Below are 15,385 nucleotides of genomic sequence, written 5' to 3'. Positions count from 1 at the left end.
TTGCTAAAGTTAAGTTACATTTTGAAAGTGTTTGAAGCACCAGAATGTTTATTTAACTTGTCTGGGTTTTTAGGTATCAAACAACTTTTGCAGCAGAGCAGACCAAAGTGTAATTTATTCCGCTTTTGTGTGTCGGCGCACCTTTAAAAAGCTGGCCACGGCTTTTTATTGATGTGTGCGCTCCTGTATCTCCATGCCGATCAGTCAGCCCTGCAGGCTAATCAATACGAGTAAAGGGCATTAAAACTCGGCCTGCTGCCGTTTTTGTGTGAATCTCCGCCCTCGCCGGCTAATACCTGCTGCTTATCACGCCTGCCAGACACCCCGTCACTGTCACTTTTTGAGAAAAAAATATATATATGTAATGCTCGCAGGGAAAGCTTACATGCTAATATTTGACTATACACTCAGTAGCCACTTTATTAGGTACACAATTAGAGCTCCAGTGCAATCACTGGACATTCAAATAAATGGTGGATCATTAACATTTTGAGTCACAACTATGCTAAAGTTTTGGACAGTGTGAACATTATTCATCTTTTCCGTTTTCCAATCTGATTTTGAAGGATTAGAATTTGTCATTCTGAAATCGGCTCGTCAGCCTGCCAGCCGCTGATAAGCGCTCTCAGGATCGATTAGATCTACCTTTTTAATCTATTCAACTCTTCCAGGCCATTGGGAGGAGGGGGGTGGATGCTTAAAGGAGTTGTGGCGTGTGCGATATGCACGACTTTGAGAAGGCGTGACCAGAGGGCAAATGTTTTATTTTTACAATTTTTTTTTAAACATGAGATCATATAAAATGTGTTTTTACAAGAGCTCTTGAAAATGTCGCTGTAGGCCAGCCAAACAATTAATTTTACAGTGAAGCATGGAAAGGTGGGAGTTTACCATTTTGGTTTAAAGGAAAAGTTTTAGGAAGTTTCCAAGTTAAACTTGCTCTAGAAATGTTGTCCAGTTGCTATAGTAACAATAGAACAACCATCATCAAAAATTAAGAATGACTTTTGAGACTTGAACCACTTCCTGTGGCTTTTCGGCATTGCTTCTTGAAACTTGTTTGTGGTTCTACGACAATTTCTACTATGCTGCTCAATAAAACCAGTTTCGGGGGCTTCATTTTTATATAAGTGTTGCAATGCAACAAATTGGCTTTAGAAGGCCCTGTGGAAATGGCCTAAATGACTCCGCTTAATTAAAACCAAAATGGCATGACTTTTGTGGATTTTTCAAAATGGCTTTTTGAGACTTTTTCGTGGGTTCTTAAATGATACACACCAAATTTCATGTTGATAAGTGAAAGAGGCTTTAGGACCTGAATTTAAAAAACAAACAAAAAAAACTTCTTTTTTTTTTTGCGTTTACATCCACAACCCTAGCTAGATGTATAATTTCCCCAGGATGAATAAAACTGCTCTCTATGGTGTGTTTTTTGTATGAGAAATTCCTCAAAATAGCAAACAGAGCAATTTCACACTGCATGCTCAGGCTCCTTAAAAAAAAGAAGGAAAATGGCCTCCTTTCAGCCGTCACTTTGACTCGCCCTCCGTGTAAGGGAGGAAGCACGTTTAATGGAATGCTAAGCAGGCGAGCCGCGTCAACGTCAATTCACAGGCCTTTTGAATCAACACACACACTCACACACACACACACACAAACAGCGGAAGGGTCAAAACTGGCAGCACTCACCTTTAGCTCATTACTGGCGTCACATCCAATAAAAGTCCTCTACACGGCAATCAGCCTGTGGAGAGAAGAAGAAGAGATTTAACCTTTTGCCTTTAAAAAGTACAATACGTCTTCATCTTGTTCACTTGTCGCCATAAATAAAAACATTAGCCGGAGCCTGTGCACGTACGTCTAAAAATAACAGCCGGCTGTCAAAGCTGTGCTGGTAGTAATTTGCAGAGGGAAAAACAACAAAATTGAATGGGCTAAGTAGCAGCAGCAGCAGGCTGACAGTGCACCAGCGGAGAACCGGTTAGAGACTTTTAAATTGTTGTCGGTGTCGCTGTCGGCCGGCGTGTATCGGGTGTCAAAACAAGCGCGCGCCGCCTATTCGCGCCTGACTGCAGATGCTGAAACGTAACACAAGTATATTTAATTCATGTGTGCCCGCAACTAAATTCGCAGTGATGCTTCCTGCGCCGCTTGGCAGCTTTTGACTCAACACCGAAATGTTGTTTCGAATATTCAATGTCTCTGACTTGCACAATTTTTTTTATCATTTAACGCTTACTGTGCGATATTTAAAATATATTTTTTTCCACATCTGACAATAAAAAAAAATACCCTTCGCTGCTACGCTGTGACAAACTCATTGTTTGGGCTAAAACAGTAATTTAAGTTGAATCAACTTTAAAATAGGAATTATTGACATTTACGGAAACAATGCTAGCTAGCACAACAAGGTAAGCAAGTTGTTTGCTCCAAAATTATTTGCTGAGTTGTTAATAATTATACCTTTAAATTGGGTGACAATAGGAGAGACAATTAGTTCTGTAAACTTTGTATGCGGGAAAGCTAATTTTCAGCAAAACTTTAAAAAATATTTTGCTGAATTGCCCAACTTAAAGTTTTATCGGATTGTTGCCTTTACATTTTGAGAAAACATAACATGTAAAAACAATAAACGTCCCACAAAAGCCTGGCAAACACATTGAACGCCTCCGTTGGGACTTTTTGAGTGAGAAAGTGTGATTTGTACAAACAATGCAAATTATTAGGAACCGTTTTAATTTATTAAAAAAACAAATTGCATAATATGTCTCCTTTAATGTCAGTTGCACAGTAGCAGTGGTACTTTAACTTGAGAGTTTAATCCATTGCAGGGCCTAGTTTGTAAACTTAATTCACTAAAAGAAAAGATTTCTTTAAAGAATTGAAATGCCAATAATCTGTCACATTTCCTCCCAAAAAAAACCTCCCCACAAACCACTGTAAAGAAAAATAATTCACTCGAGATGGCTTGTACCTGATATTTCTTCTCACAAGCAATGACTTGTAACTTGGTAAGTTGGGCACTTGTAACTCAAGGCACCACTGTATTTATGTAATTGCCAGCAAGTGTCATACAGCCACTTGCTCCCATGAAAGCGGCTACTATTTGTGATACAAGCACAAATCACCTCAGAATGGCGACACTTTGGAATAGCGGGATGATAAAGTGAGCACAATCGATTCCGTCGTCTCACACTGTGTTGTGAGACACGGCGAGACAACCGTGTCAATACCATAATAGTGTGCGATGCATGAATTAAAGCATATCGATTTAAAAAAAAATTCGGTGGGGTGGCAGCTCACATCATGCTGGAGTTTGATGGCATATGCACGGCCGCAGCCTTCTGAACATGAACACGTTTTGTATTGATTTAGTTCCAGCAAATCTATTTTCTTCCTCTAGTGGTGAGTGAGGCCAGGCCAGAGCTCAAATCAGACACTGAAAGCAACAGGGTAGAAAAACGGTTTGAAAATGATTGGATGACAATAATAAATCTATTTCAGCAATAGAAGTAACATTTGGGTTATTCAGCCTCCTGTTACGTCTAATTGTCTCTAACATTTAATAAAGATTTAACTTTTGTTTTTCAACCCTTTGTCCTTGCTCGTTCCTTCCACCATCTAGTCACATTTGTTTCCTTGCAGTGGCTGGACAGTACCCGTTGGTGGCGCTAATGCTACATAAAGCTGGCCAATAGACCCACAGAGGAAGAACAAACAAGGACAAATCATTAGATACAGTTGTATTATATGTTTTTTTGTAAATAATTTTATTGTGTCATTCATTTGCTCCATTGGAGTACAATAAGCCAATAAACAGCACTCGCGGAACTAAAATTGCACATTTTTTTCATTAATCACTAAATGTAATCTAGAAGAAAGAAAAAAAAAGAAAAAAAATTCAAATAGAGTCGAGAATGATATGTATTTTTCCAAATAGCATGATTCAATCCAGAAATAGGGTCTTACAATTTAGTTTTTATGGATTGCAATTGGCCAAAAGTGGGCTCCCTATAAACAGTATATTAGTGACATTTTTAAGAGCTGAATTTATAAAATACAAAATCAGACAAAGTGGCCAAAAGATAATAGGGCACGTAGATGGACCGCTTTCGTCTGTGTGGGAGCATTTCTGCTGACAGAATGCGGAGCAGTTCCGACATCTTGCTTATACATAGGAAATCCGGCCCTGTTGGAGGACTTGCAAGCATGAGAACCCGATGTGAGTCTATTGGGTTCTCATGCCTGCCAGTCCGCAATTAGGGCCGGGTTTCCTGTATACTCGGACGTATGGTGTCATTGCTTTGGCTTCACGTAATGTAACTGCTCGACTAGAGCAAGTTACGCCACAATTTGTGAATGGATGTGCAAGCTTGGGCTAAACGTGTATGCTTGCACTAATGTTGGAGCTTTCGCAAAAGCGGCATCATTTCTGAGGAGCACGGAATGAGACTGACTCTGAGAATAGTACAATGATGAGAGAGGGAACCTGGCGTTTGATGGAGAAGTAGCCCAGAATACTTTTCAGATACAGAAGATGAGGAGTTTAACTGTTGAGGATTGATCAAAAGTAATGTGGGTACATTGTTAAATATTTGAATAAAATACAACTAAACTCAGTTTTGCTCCACTGCCTTTTTAAAAATATACGCTAGCAAGAGGAAGCATGCTACCATTTGTCTAGAGCTACGTATGTTTAACCGTGCCATATGGTGAAAATACGGTAGGTAATCTCATAGTGCTTTTCAAACAATAACACTAGACTAATAACCGCAACGTATATTGCTTATCAATCTTCTAATCTCGATTGGCCTCTTCTCCACTCCATGTCAGGTTGTCCGGGCACAACATTTTCAGCGTCTTAATCAGCATCTGGCTCATACATATAAGGTCCAACATATAACATGCCAATCGCCTCTTCCTCCACCTATTCAAAGAGTTGGATTTCCTCATTTAAGCTCGACATATCGCGTTATGAATACATTTTTGACTGGCTTTGTATACTTTCCGTATTGAGCTCTGCCATTGTTGTCCCCGGTGTGACGAATCACTTCTGGGTTTGTTGGTCGCCAGGCTCTAATTTTGAAAAAACTATTATTTTGTCAAATATACAAAATATTTATTTGTTCATGCTTTATTTTTTGGACAATGTTTAATTACATCACTTGTGACCCTTTTTGGCATTTCATGAAATTACTTCAAATTTGGTCTTTAACTCTTTGACCGCCATAAACGTTATATAACGTTTAGTAAAAACCTACGGAGGGGCGCCGAGGACGTTAAAAGACGTTCACTATGTTTTTTTTTTTGAAACGGGTGGAGGAAAGCCTTGGGCAGCTGTGCTGAAAGTATCAAGCAGATCTAGTTAGTAAAATGACTCGTTTTGGCCCCTAGATGGCAGCGATGACTCTCTTTGGACAAGATTGGGTGGGCCGCCCACCGTGGGCGTCAGTAGAAGACGTGAGGCGGAGCTGTAGTGTTGAGGGGACAATGGCTGATGATGCAACAATGGCTGATGAAGCAACAATGGCGACCGGTTGCAAGCAGCTCACGCTTGAGCATTTTTTTCAAAGACGGAAAGCATCGATCAATACTAAAAAGCGCATTGATGTCGACGATGATGATGACTCCGAGCTTGACGCCAAAGTTGGAAGCCTTGACGCGACCGTTATGATCACGTAGTAAGCCTCACCGGCTAGCGCTGCTAACGCCGGAAAACGCGCAGCACAACTACCGGATACTTCTGCACAAGCGGACATTCGATCGGGCGATGGATGCATATTCATCGGAGGAGCGGGTACAGTCTGATCACGGAGAAGACACTGGTTCTGGACTACGATGCCACCATGAATGGAGTGGATAAGATGGATCAGAACATCTCTTACCACCCGGTATAGCAACTGAAGGACATGAGGAAGCCAGACGTAACACCACCGTAACGTAACCGTAGCATGATCCTGATATTAGACTTCCTGTTGCGTCTCCTTGCACGCAGGGGAGTGTTACGCAAAAAGAAAAACTGTCGTTGAAACATCCACATAATTGTAAATAGTACCACAGTTGCACACATTTGTAAATAGTTTGCCAAATTGTTGTCAAATTGTTACACTGTTGAATGTAAATAAACGTATTTTGCTATCAAAAAACACTTTTTCATTCTTGGTGGTAGTGTTTTATAGAAGTAAAGCACTATTTAGGTGTTTGTGGCATCATTCATGGACAAAAAGAAGTGTAAAATTCACTAGAGTGCATGAAATAATATCGTTTCACTAAAAGCTTGATTTCTCCGTATTTTGGTCCAAAACAAGCGCATTTGGATGAAACTAACCATTTTCTATTGTTGATTACTAAAGAACGGAATAAGGTAGAAACAAACTTTTTTTTTCTGATGAAAGATGAAAGTTCTTTCATTTGGTAGTATGTGTGTTTCCATAGTCCAAACTAAAAATTTCTGTGGACCTTGAAAGATCAGTCAAAATGCTTAAATCGGCTGGCACTGACAGCATCCCTTTTCTGAAAACGTCTGGCAGTCAAAGAGTTAAAGGATCTTTGTGCAGTTTGTCACTTTTTTACTCGTGACTGCCACCTCTGGCCCAAAGCATAACTGCAGCATCTGTGTCAGGCTCGTTCATGGTGCGCGTGCGAGTACATGTGTGATCTTAAAGCGACAGCCACAGTTGAAAAACGAAGACATGATTTCAAATGAGGTAAGAAAAACTCCGCTCCTCCCCTCCCCAAATAAACTGTGGAGTGTGCAGGGTCCGCACACTACTATAAAGGCAAGATAAAAGCTGATAGTTGCAGTCAGAGTAAAACTGTCAGGACTCTTCGTACTCATCTGGACATTGGTGGAGCATGCATGATGTAGAAAAAGCTTTAATATATTAATATTTTTAAACGGCACAATACACCTTTAACCCCTTCAGACCCATAGATGATTAAGTGGACATGACACATTTGCGTGTCTAAACCAATAAAAACGCATAATTTGGATGATGTCAACTTTTCTGGTTCATGATTGGACCCTAGTTAGCCAATCAAAATTGCAAGTTTATTTGCATGATGTTGTTAAAAATGTTACATATAAACTTGGTAGGTTTGCAACACGTTACAGCCATACTATCCTGGCGTCCACTATGGCAAATAAAAACATGAGATAAAAGTCTCAAAAAATTCCATGTTGTTCTTATTTGAGAAAAGAGTCAAAATCAGTAAAAAATAAAATAAAATAAAAAATACCCAGCGGAAAAAAGGCAAGTCTGAAGGGGTTAAATAACTGCTATAGACATATTGACAATGGCGCGCACATCTGTTTTCATATGTCCTGAGCGCACATGTACATTTATGGCATTATGACTTGAGCAGTCTATGAAAAAGGATCAAAGGATTTCCATGTACTCAGTTGATCTTTTATGAGGCCAAGAATTACGGACACTTTGTGGAAGGAAATGCAGGGAAAGAAATTGGTCTGAGTGTGGACTAACATTCCATGGTCAAGGCAAAGGCTGATGATGTCATCAATCCCAGGGTCTCCATTTAGAAACAGCAGATTTTAATCCGCGGGAGCATGATTTGTTTGGATATAGCTCAGTTGGGAGACCATAATCAGAATAATTATTCTGGTCTCACTCCAGCCTCAGGCCTTTTAGCTAATGACAGCCACGACACTCATGGTGAAGCTTTCAAGCTGTCGGAACGCGTGTGAAATGTGTGTATGATGTGTGTGTATGTGAGTGTGGGTATGAAGTTGGTGTCTACATCATCTATGCGTATTAGAAAAACATTACTGGAAAAAACCATGGCATTTCTTGATGATTCTTCTTTGTGGAGTTGTTATGCTTCTCCAGAATCACTTAAGCTAACATTTATCGCGCAAGCTAGCTAACATAAATAGACATGGCAAACACTGATCCTAAAAGTAAGGATTAACTAAAGTCAATCTTTGCTGAACTACCAAATAATCAAATATGCTAATGTTATAAACATTGATATTTAAAGACATATTAAGGAACAACTTTAATTTTGCTCCTTCTGCAATGTCGCATTGTTAAGCTGCAGCATTGTCACATACGCTAACATGTATAACATATTATAAATCACAGCTAATAAGCTAACACAAATATCATACACTGATGAGCACTAATTTTTTTAAAGCCGCTATGATTGGCAATGATTAAATTCAACTGTGACCACTCCCACAGCGGCGCAGATCTGACATGCTGTGCTCGTCTGCGAATTTACCAACTGCTTCTATGATTTACACCAGTCATGAAAATAAAGTCCTGCGACTTAATGTAAGGCCTTAAATAAACATGAAAACAAAAACATCATCATCCATCTTCAAATTGCCTTATTTTTACAATCACCTGCTAAGTGAACATCTTTCATCCTCATCCTCATTCCTCCTTTTTGCCCTCGCCCTCTTCCTTCTTTTCCTCTCATGCTTACCTGACTCATTGCGCTGTCTAGTGACTATTAAGTGTGCATCCTTCCTCCTCCTTCTCCTCCTCTTCCGCCTACTTTTTGCTCTCATCCTCATCTGACTCAGTGTGCTGTTTAGTGAGTATTATTCATGCTCAGACGCGCTCCTACGCTCAATCCAGACAGCAGAACCCTTTATTTTATTTTATTTTTTTCCCCTACTACTTCCTGATGTGAAGTCTTGCAGTCGGCCGGTTTTAAAATAGCAGCATGTGGTTAAATGAGTTATTTCTTACCCGTCTGGCTGGAGATGCTGCAAAAATACGATAGATGTGTGATTTTGACAATAACAACATGCAGCCTTGTTGGATCAAATCAAATTCTACAAAATGCACAACTATATTAACCCAGGCAGCAAAAACTCTTCTGAAACCCTAACAATTTCTTGAAACCCTAACCCAGCCTTGAAACCATACTTTTAAAACCTAATCATTGATTGAAACCCAAAACATGTTTTAGAATGATTATTTAAAACTCTTTTAGTGGCTTGAAACATTAACCCTGACTTGTAACCCAATTTGTAGCCCTTACACTGGCTTGAAACCTTTATTTGAACCTTATTAACCTTCATATCAAATTCTAACCAGAAACTCAAATTTGAAGTCCTAATTTGAAGTCCCAACATTGGCTTCAAACCATATTTTAAAAGCTTAATTTGAAATCTAAACCCTGAAATCTTAGCCATTTGTATGTTGAAACCTAACCATAATCTCAAACCTTGAAACTTGTCATCCTAACCCATTAGCAATTTTAGTAAGATATATTTAATTTCATTACTTGGCTTTCAAATGTCTTTAACTCTTACTTTTAAATTTTGCCCTTTTAATTGTGTGAAGCACAGTGTTACCTTATATTGTTATCGTATAAATAAAGCTACCTTGCCTTGCCTTGCTTAACCTTGTCTTTACATTCTACTTGTAAACGCTAACCCCAATTTGAAATCTTAATCCTGGCTTGAAACTTTGTAATTGTAAACCAAACATTTAGCTTTAAGCCCTAATTTGAAAACTCTAGCCCAAAAACACTCATCCTGAAGAGAAGCACATTATAGACTGTATATGCATGCCGAAAAAATATGGGACACTATACCCCCCTTACCTATTTATCCATCCATCTATCTATCTATCTATGCATTGGAACCCATCCAAAAGTCTGATAGTCGTGGACAATCTCTTTTTTCCCCATCAGGCCTCATTCATGTATTCATCTATGCACATAATAATACATCTGCATACAAAGCAGCTCCAAGACAATCCTCTTTACTTCACCGGCCACTAAGCTCTTTAACAACTCGCTGCTATGACCACTGCTCAAACTTTGCCCGCGTTTGGAATCGGTCACTCACTCCCTACTTTTTAATGACTATATAGCGATTTTTATACACAGTACTGGACTGTATAGTTGACAAAAAAATCCACAAACAAAATCTACGTATAGTGATGATAGGTATTAGGGAATGAGTAAATGATAATAATAATTTAAAAAAAGTTTTACATTAAAGACAACAACAATGCTTTGCCTTAATAATAAAGTCAGTTTGGCTTAATGCTTAAATACAATGCAAAACACCATAGACAGGCTAACAAATAGCATCATTGACATAGTGTTAAAACTCTTGAACACAAACAATAAAAATAATACAATACTACAATGTAGCAATAGCCACAGGCATATATTCTTTATCTTTTGCAAAAAATGACCAATATTACAGCAGCTTGTTGAGTTGTTGTGAAACTCTACTTCGTATGTGTCTCAATGTCTGTATTATACTGCCCCCAGGTGGCCAAAATACACTCTCACGAGAAGGAGCAGTACAATGTTAATTGAATTGCAGCCAAAATGTGCCTACAACTGTTTAATTCTTTGCATTCTATTGAAATATGTCATTACGGTTAATTTTTTTATAAAGTAAAAACACTGACTTATCTTTTTTGCTTCAAGCGAGCAAACAACAACAAACAGCAGAACAATTAACTTTATTGATGGTTCTCTCAGGTGGACACTTTTTAAAATTTCCTTTTCCCAGCTTTCCATTTTGCATCCTTCTTAGTACAACACACGGTCACACATGTACTTGCAATGCAGCAATCACACAGTCCCGCATCTGGCATGTTATTATTCTCCTTTACTCCTAAATCGAGTTCCACATTGAACTTTCATAGCTTTTTTGGGTCAAAGCTCAAATTGTATTACACTCAAAGTGTTTTTTTTCCCCCTCCCAACAAATATTTTGGTCAAATTCCAAACTTTATGACTTTCTGGGCGTAGCACATTTAAAACTGCCCGATTTTTAGGACATACCGGTATTTCCCCCAACATTTTTTGTTTTCACAATGTAACACTTCTGGCCATATTTTCAAGGTACTTTTTCTTATTTATTCCAAATTGTACGATTTTGGGGGCATACAAATTCTGAATTTTACCACTTTCAGAGCTTACCAAATTCCAAACTTTTAGGGTATATATTGTCTCAAGTCACATTTCATATTGTAGCACTTTTAAGTGTCCTTTTGAATATATTTTTGTTCAAAGTCTAAATTGTCGGACTTTCAGGGCATATTAAAAAAAAAAATTGTCGTTAAATTACAATTGTATGAGTTTAGGGGTCAAACTAATTTGAAATTGTCAATTTTTTACGGCATAAGCTATTTTCCAAAAAGTTTGTAATCAAATTTTAATTGGAAAAAACTTCACGGCACATTTAAATATATTTTGGTCAAATTCTGAATGTTTATGTGCATATTTTCTACAATTTCAAAATAGTGTGACTTTCAGGCCATAGCAACTTCTATATTGTCTGATTTGCAGGGCAGTTTATAAAATATATTTTCTTTTATTTTTTTGGTCAAATTGAATATTGTACAACTTTCAGGCTGTAATAAACTGGCTAAATTCCACACTGTATGACTTTTAGGCTTTATCATTTTAAAAACTAAAAATGTATTACTTTTAAGGTAATTAAGAAAAAATATTGTTTTTTGTCATCTTATTATCTTCGATTTTTTTCCCATTATTATTTGGGTCAAATTTCAATTGTCCAATTTTAGGAGCATATTTTTCCACAAATATGTAGGTAAAATTCAAATGTTTTACTTTGGAGGCTGGAGGAGGAAATCCGGCCGATAGAACAGACGTGCTGAGTCGTCGTGTTTTTTTTAAATGAGTGAATGGCAACAACCAGCAGAACAATTAACTATATTGATGATTTTCTCAGGTGGACGCTCTTTTATTTCCTCCTTTCCACTTTCCATTTTGCTAACTTCCTGATAAAACAACACACACACACACACACACCCCGCACACTGCAGCAATCACACAGTCCAGCAGCTTTCCCGCCTGGCGTGTTCTTCTACTTTACCTCCAAATCAATTTCCTGTCAGGTTACAAGTGTGTCCTCGAGCAGGGGTCACAACCTCCACCTGCTGACTCCATCTCCTTGCTTGAATTAAAAGCCTGCATCACATTACACCCCCCCCCCCCCCCCCCACACACACACACACACACCGCACAACTACACGAGGACAAAGAAACCCAATCAGGCTTTTAAGGAACATTTAAGGCGTGGATGTGGTAGCACTTGGACAGCGACATGGATGGATGGAAGCATACTGGGAGATGCGAGGGTGGAAAGAGAGACAACTAAAAATAAAACGTGTGGGCTCGCAGAGACAACCTGGGGTGTGGATCAATTCGGAATACTCAGCCGAAAAAAAGAGTCAACGGTGTTGAGCAGACGTATATTTGTCGGCACAGTGGGAGGACCGGCCTGATACCATTCTTGTGATGTTCTGGTAGAAGTTTTATTTTGAGTCCATTATGGCTGGGAAATACAGAAAGTCACTTGCAATAGTTACAATATCATCCTAATTTGCTCATGATATCATAATGTGATCAAAGATTTATTGGAAGAATAATACATAAAGGTTCTGCAAGTTCTCTGATTTCTATTGACAAATACAAACAGATCAATTATTTTCAGTATTTTGTGTTTTTGGTTTCTCCATTTTTGCTAGAGCTATCACTATTGTCACAATATTTATGTAAGTCAAGAAAGAACTTGTTGAAACTGTCAGCCTAGAAACATGAAAGACATGAAAAATTTGATTAAAAAATGCTGTTATCATGATACTTTTACAATTTAATAGTTTGAAAAATGCCCAATTACAAGTTTCAGCCAGGTATTTAGGGTTTTTGCTAACTCAAATTGAGGCATTGCCATTCTGCTCATTAGGCAGTGGGATGTTTGCGAATTTGTTTCCCCCTCAACAGTTTTAGAGCAACTTTCAACTGTTTCTGATACAGTGCCATACCATCTGCGTAAAACTGCAATTGTAGTTAAAAATCCAGCTAGTGGAACACTGGTCCAATAATAACAGTTTTCATGTTGTTGGAGAAATGAGAAATCATTAGGTTGAATGATTTTACAATCATTGCTTGAAAATGTGTAAGCTGATGGATGAGACTCTCCTGGCTTGGTTTCTTCCTGCTTTTAATTTGAGACAGTAAAGTAAATTAGCATTAGTAAATTAGCAAATGCGGATATTGGGTGCAAGTCCGAGCTCTAGTTAAAACAAAGCCATCATGGTCATCTCTGACAATAGTGAGACTGTATCTTGAGAGATAACAATATATTGTGATGTTAATATTAACGCCTAGACGGGAGGAAAGATGGATGCTGAAAAATAAACTTCAACTTCGCAGACATAAGCGGTGTTGTCAGGTCACACTGTTCCATTTCCATTTGCCGTATTAATACTGTGCCAAGAGAGAGATAATGATATATTGATATTCCTGCCACCCCTACTGCCTCGATGGGAGGCAAGATTGAGGCTGAGAATTGGCCAGGCCATCTTTAAAGAGCGTGTCCATTCTAATGACTCTTTTCAATTATTTTAATAATGAAGTGTGAATCAGATGATGCTGAGACAAAGTGAGAAAGTCCAATATTGATCGTCTTGACGGTTCGCCAGCCACACTACAAACCTTGCCTCCTGGGACTGCTGGTCGATGCCAGCAACCTGACCTGAGCCACAAGCGAATTGCCAGACTTTTCATGCAATCTTCCCAACTCAAGTGTGACTTTTACCCATAGCAGGAATTCATCCCAAAGAACCAACTCCCTCAGCAGGGATAAAAACATATTAAAGGTGACCACAAGTCAGAGGTCGGTCTCAACTTCTTTTTGCCTGAGTGTCCTTGAACACAACACTGTTTGCCCCCCACCCCCAGACCACCTCGGGTCAGTCAGCATTTTGCACGGCGCCACCACCAGACATAAACTTAGCAACGTTGCAGTGTCACATTCAGAAGACCTTATCGGGATTTCAATCAAATGATTTTTGTTGTAGCTGAAAATAGGCCTGACCAACAAACCCTTAAATAAATACAGACAAATGTAAAGCTCAACTTAATCAGAATTTCACATCCAAAGAAATGCACTACAATTTACTAGAATAGAATACCATACATCTAAAATATATATACAGTTGAAGCCAGAAGTGTACATACACCGTGCAAAAACACATTTCATTTTTTGCCTCATATTCTGAAATCAAATCAGACCAAACCTCTCCTGTTTCAGGTTAGTCAGGATCACCCAAATTATTTAATTTTGTTAAATGCCACAATAATGAGATTATTATTTTACATTATTTTCTTCAAGGTAAAAAGTTTACATACATATTCTTAGTATCGAGTAGCATTTCATTTGAACTGCAAGACTTTGATCAAACGTTTTGGATAACTTTCCACAAGCTTCTGACAGTACTCTGCGGGAATCCTGGCTTATTCCTCCTGACAGAACTGGTGTAACTGAGTCAGGTTTGTCGGGTGCCTTGCTTGCACACACCTTTTCAGATCTGCCCCACACATTTTCGATGGGATGCAGATCAGGGCATTGTGATGGCCACTCCAAGACATTGACTTTGCTATCCTCAAGCCAATTTTTAACCATTTTTGGAAGTTTGCTAAGGGTCATTGTCCATTTGGAAGACCCATTTGCGTCCAAGTCTTAGCATCCTGGCTGATGTCTTGAGATGTTGCCTTAATATCTCCATCGAATGTTCTTTCTTCATGATGCCGTCTATTTTATAATAAGCTCCAGTTCCTGCTGCAGCAAAACAGCCCTACAACATAATGCTGCCACCTCCATACTTCACAGTTGGTATGGTGTTCTCAGGTCTACAAGCTTCCCCCTTTTTCCTCCAGATGCATCGTTGGTCATTATGGCCAAACAGCTCCACTTTAGTTTCATCAGACCACAGGACATGTCTCCAGTAATTGAGATATTTGTCTTGGTGTCTTTTTGCAAAGTGTAATCTGGCTTTTTTATGTTTCTTCAGGAGTAATGGCTTCTTTCTCGGTGAGTATAGCCTTTTCAGCCCATGGACTTGTTTCACTTTCTTACCAACTTCATCCAGCATCTTCACAAGGTCTTTGACTTTTGTTTTGGGGTTGAGTTGCACATTTGGGACCAAAACCCATTAATCTCTGGGACACAGAGCCCGTCTGCTTAGTGAGCGGTGTGATGGCTGGACATTCCCATGATGTTTATACTTGCGTATAATTGTTTGAACAGATGAACGTGGCACCTTCAAGCATCTGGAAATGGCACGCAAAGACGAGCCAGGCTTTTGGAGCTCCACAATTCTTTCTCTGATTTCCTGGCCGATTTCTTTAGAACGAAGCAGAGATTTTAAGGTGTGGCCTTAATTACATCCCCAGGTGTGTCATCAATTAACTCTCATGTCAGTTAACCTATCAGGAGCTTCCAAAGCAATGATCTAATCTCATCTGGGCTTTAAAGTCATTGTCCTTTATGTGTACGTAAACTTTTGAGCTTGAAGGAAATAATAAAAAATGCTTTAAGAAATTTACTCTTTCATTATTGTGGCATTTACCAAAA

At 38.8% G+C, this 15,385-nt stretch overlaps 1 protein-coding gene across 2 annotated transcripts in view; it reads right to left on the bottom strand.

The window, feature by feature from the left end:
* The window catches only part of cdh11 (cadherin 11, type 2, OB-cadherin (osteoblast)), an 88,358-nt gene that overhangs the window by 43,250 nt on the left and 29,723 nt on the right, over window positions 1-15,385 (bottom strand). For both annotated transcript variants that reach the window (XM_086092665.1, XM_086092664.1), the window contains one exon: window positions 1,690-1,744. The gene's annotated coding sequence lies outside the window, so the exon portion shown is untranslated. The remainder of the gene's footprint in view (window positions 1-1,689; window positions 1,745-15,385) is intronic.

This window comes from Leptonotus elevatus, chromosome 13 (assembly GCF_054856555.1).
Source record: "Leptonotus elevatus isolate MCC_2025b chromosome 13, RoL_Lele_1.0, whole genome shotgun sequence".
Lineage (NCBI taxonomy): Eukaryota > Metazoa > Chordata > Actinopteri > Syngnathiformes > Syngnathidae > Leptonotus > Leptonotus elevatus.
The sequence above is the reverse complement of the archived record's forward strand: the minus strand, read 5'-3'. Positions and strand labels throughout refer to the sequence as shown.